This window comes from Tachyglossus aculeatus, chromosome 1 (assembly GCF_015852505.1).
Source record: "Tachyglossus aculeatus isolate mTacAcu1 chromosome 1, mTacAcu1.pri, whole genome shotgun sequence".
In the NCBI taxonomy this organism is placed as follows: domain Eukaryota; kingdom Metazoa; phylum Chordata; class Mammalia; order Monotremata; family Tachyglossidae; genus Tachyglossus; species Tachyglossus aculeatus.
The window spans coordinates 52,323,090-52,328,266 of record NC_052066.1 but is presented as its reverse complement, the minus strand read 5'-3'; positions in this window follow the sequence as shown (position 1 = coordinate 52,328,266).

Sequence of the window (5,177 nt, the reverse complement as noted above, 5' to 3'; positions counted from 1 at the left end):
GAAGTTCAGTTATATGAAGATCTCCAGGAGTTTAATTTCAAATCCCTTTAATAGTAGTCACCATATGGCTATTTGAACACTGTAAGACAGCAGGTGGGTGTATCACTAAGGCAGACAGGAAGAATTGAAAATGACAAGAGAAAGGTCAAGCTCACATAGGAGCGAAACCAGAGACAAAATGGATATCAATGCTAAGTAAACAACTTAGTAATTACCTTAGGGACACTGAGGTAAATCATGGAAATGCTAAACTAATCATAGATGGGTGAGTTTTAAAAGACTTGGGGATCATCTCTATACCTCCGCATGGTCTAAATATTTTTGGGGGGGCTTTTTTCAGTATATAATCTATAACGGATCTTCAGTACACTTGGGAAGATGAAATCCATTATGGAATGATTTCCCTGCTAATCCTTAAAAGGAAGGTCTTGGGCTAATGGAATTTGCCATAATGATTATGTATGATGTGCTGCTGATTCACCAGAACCACATGGAGAAAATATAGCAGAATTTCAGCCTTAACAGTAGATAGATGAAATAATAATTAGAGTCTTTATGAGAGGGAAGACTGGAAAATCAGATGAACTCATGATACTGGAATTATCAATAAAATAATATATTTTGAAAAATGAAGACCATTAAGGGGAATGTAATAATAATAATAATGATGGCATTTGTTAAGCACTTACTATAATAATAATAATAATGGTATTTGTTAAGCACTTACTATGTGCAAAGCACTGTTCTAAGTGCTGGGGGGATACAAGGTGATCAGGTTGTCCCACGTGGAGCTCACAATCTTAATCCCCATTTTACAGAGGAGGTAACTGAGGCCCAGAGAAGTTGTGACTTTCCCAAAGTCACACAACTGAGAAGCGGCAGAGCCAGGATTAGAACCCATGAACTCTGACTCCCAAGCCCGTGCTCTTTCCACGGAGTCACACGGCTTCACTGTTGACATTACTAATCACTATTGACATTAAGTATTGGATTAGGAATCGGGGTCCCTCAGTGTTTTTTAGATTGTTCTAGATTCATGTACAAACTTGAATCACTTATCGAAGGCCTTAATGGCATTTTCCTATCTATATCCATTTTATGTGAGGGCAAAAAGGATCAGTTCTTAATGTTTGTGATCCTTGCCTTTTTTAAAAGCTTCCATAATAGTGGCATAAAATGTTTGGAAAATTGCCTTTTTCTAGGCCCAATAAGCTAGTTGGTCTTGGTAAAATTGTCCTCTTTTCCTATTGAGGCCACCAATCTCTTCATTCCTCCTGAACTTCTTCCAGATCACTGTGCCTCATTTGGACTCTCAACTCAGCCTCCACTTTCTCGATGCACAATTCTACCCCTCCTCAACTCCTGCAAGCCTCTGTGTTTCCCCCGATCTGGTGCCACCAACCTCCAGCCCTGGATCACCTTCAGAGTTTGCTTCCTCTTCTCTTTGGCTCAAGCTGCAGCGTACCAGCGACAGAAATCCCAACTCTAGTCCAGCCTTGTCAATCTCAAATCCATCGTCACCTGTTATACCTCTGCCTCTCCTCTTCTCAACACTGCTCTTTCTCCTCCCTTATTGTTATGTACACTGACCTTATCAACTATTCCAGAACTTTAAATCCCTCCTAAACCCCACAGTATTCCTACTGTACACATCTATCTCATGCCCGTAATGATTTTGGCAACTCATTTGGTGACAAAATCAAAACTACCAGGGGTTACCTTCCTCAGGTCTCCCCCTCACCTTCCCGGCTTCCTCCTAACCCCCCATCCATGCTATCATCCTTCTTGATCATCTCTCAAAACTATGGGTGTCCTTTAAGGCTCACCTTTTCTTCTAAATCTATCTCTCCAGTGCTGACTCCCAAATCTACCTTCCTGGTGCCAGTGTCTCTTCTCTGAAAGCTCGCATCTAGTTCTGCCTCCGGGTTATAGCTGCGTGGATATGCCACTGGTATTTGAAGTTCAACATGTTTAAAACTGAACTCCTTACCTCCCCTATAAAATCCTTTCTTTTTTTTTTAAAAAATGGTATTTGTTAAGTGCCTATTATGTGCAGACACTGCGTTAACCGCTGGGGTAGATGCAAGGTAATCTAGTTGGTCACAATCCCTGTCCCACATAATAATAATAATAATAATAATAATAATAATGGCATTTATTAAGCGCTTACTATGTGCAAAGCATGAGGGCTCACAGTCATAATCCTTATTTTACAGATGAGGTAACTGAGGCCAAGAGAAGTTAAGTGACTTGCCCAGGGCCACACAACAGGCAAGTGGCAGAGCTGTGATTAGAACCCAGGTCCTTCTGACTCTCAAGCCTGTTCTTTAACCACTAGCCCGTGCTGCTTCTCTTCCCAAGAGAAGCCAAGCCAAGAGCCAAGCCAAGCCAAGAGCTTCTCTTCACGAAGCAGCGTGGCTCAGTGGAAAGAGCCTGGGCTTTGGAGTCAGAGGTCAGGGGTCCAAATCCTAGCTCCACCAATTGTCAGCTGTGTGACTTTGGGCAAGTCACTTAACTTCTCTGGGCCTCAGTTACCTCATTTTTAAAATGGGGATTAAGACTGTGAGCCTCCCATGGGACAACCTGATCACCTTGTAACCTCCGCAGTGCTTAGAACAGTGCCTTGCACATTGTAAGCACTTAATTAATGCCATTATTATTATTATTATTCCCCACCTAAATTTCCTATTACTGTTGAGAACACCGCCATCCTTTTCATCTCTCAAGCCCGCAAGGTTGTTAATATCCTTATTCTATTTTAGTGCACATAGTCTTCAAATCCAGTGAATTCTGTCTCCACAACATATGCAGATTCAAATCTACCCCTTTCACTCCATCCAAACTTCCACCACTCTGGTCCAAACACTTTTCATATTTCAACCACTTCATTAGCTTCCTCACAGGTTTCCCTGCCTCCAGCTTCTCTATTCACAGGTGATAATTCACACTGCTACCTGGATCATTTTTCTAAAATACCAAATTGTGCACATCTTCCCACTTCTCAAAATCCTCCAATGGTTACCAAACTCACCCCCACCTCAAACAAAAATTATTTTGCTTGCAACTCCCTCCCCCTTTACATCTGGTACATGGATGCCCTTCTGAAATCAAATCCTTTTAGAAGGACTTTCTTACATGTTCAGCCCATTGATAGTTTTTCCCTCTCAACTATCACTATTCTTTTAAAACTTTATAAATGAACATTTATGGAAATTTTGTAGCCATTCAATGTCAGCCCTGGAGTTTACTGCAGATGAATAGGAGAGCCAAGAATAGGGTTCGAAACCTGCTCTTGGGGGAGTTGAGTTCTTTTTCCATTGACAAGGAAGCCATAGCCACAGTAGAGCTTCCATTTATTGTTGCCTAGAATTAAGAACCTCCTCTCAAATCTCTGATTACCTTAACTTTTGTTTTTTGATTTGCTTCAACCAGTAAATTTGAAGGAATCTAGTCAGATTCAGAGTTTTCTTTGAATGTAGTGCACATATGTAGATGATATATGATGTTGATGATAGCTTCAGAGCTATATCTGCTGACATTGCATCAGACCTCTAAACAATTTTGGCAGATAGGGAGATTAAAAAATGGACATTCAAGAGTGGAAAATTAGTCAACCAGAATGATTAGTCAACCAGACTGATCTGCTTATATTCTGACTTCTGACTGATTTGAATTTTCAAGACGAATTGAACGGGTAGACTGCTAAAATATGAGCCAGTTTTAAGGTCAGGCCTGTCTTGTAAACTTGAATAATGATAATAATAATAATAATAATAATAATAATAATAATAATAATGGCATTTGTTAAGAGCTTACTATGTGCAAAGCACTATTCTAGGTTCTGGGGGGGAATACAAGGTGATCAGTTTGTCTCACGTGAGGCTCACAGTCTTAATCCCCATTTTACAGATGAGGGAACTGAGGCTCAGAGAAGTTAAGTGACTTGCCTAAGATCACACAGCAGACATGTGGGGGAGCCAGGATTAGAACCCGTGACCTCTGACTCCCAAGCCCAGGCTCTTTCCACTGAGCCACGCTGCCCCATCCAAGCCAAGAGTCCTTTTAAAAGCACATGAATCCTTATTTAAATATGAGCCATTTCATTCATCCATTCATTCAAGTGTGTTTATTAAGCGCTTGCTGTGTGCAGAGCACTCTACTAAGCACTTGGGAAAGTACAATACAGCAGTAAAGGGTAACAATCCCTGCCCACAACAAGCTCCCAGTCTAGAAGGGAGGGAGACAGACATCAATACAAATAAACTGACATCAATATAAATAAATAAAATTACAAATACTTACATAAGTGTCGTGGGGCTGACGGGGGCAGAGCCAACGGAGCAAGTCAGGTCGACGCAGAATGAAGTGGCAGATGAGAAAAAGTAGAACTTGGTCTGGGAAAACCTCTTGGAGGAGATGTACCTTCAGTAAGGCTTTGAAGGCGGGAAGAGCAATTGTCTGGTGGATTTGAAGAGGGCCAGGGGTCAGTTTGGGCACCGCAGGGACTGTTGTTGATTTTGGGGCAATGGCCCAGCCAAGGTAAGAATGTGTGTAGGGGGAGTGCAATTTAATTGGCCGAAGTGGGGAATTGGGCAGTTGACCAGTTTATCTTAAACAATCTTTCCAAGAAAAATAATGATGGTCTAGATGGTTGATTATAGTCTTTAAATGGGGTGAAAAATTCTGAGCCAATTGAGATAAATTCTATGCACAGAGAAAACATCTTGTGTAGTCTGTAGTTACTGTTAGCTTAAAATTCAAGTATTAATGTATTTCAGCTGTTTGTTGTAACAAAATGTTTAGTACAAGTAGAAAACCAACTACTTAAGGAAAATATGAGATCAATTTTTTTTTCCATTCATTCAATCATATTTATTGAGAGCTTATTGGATGCAGAGCACTGTACAAAGTGATTCTACGCACAGAGAAAATGTCTTGGGTAGTTTGTAGTTACTGTTGGCTTAAAATTCAAGTATTAATATATTTCAGTTGTAGCAAAATGCTTATTACGAGTAGAAAACCAACTACTTAGGGAAAATATGAGGTCAATTTTTTTTTCCATTCACTCAATCATATTTACTGAGTGCTTACTGCATGCAGAGCACTGTACGAAGCGTTTGGGAGAGTACAATATAAGTAAATATAAGTAAACATATTCCCTTCCCACTAACAGCTTA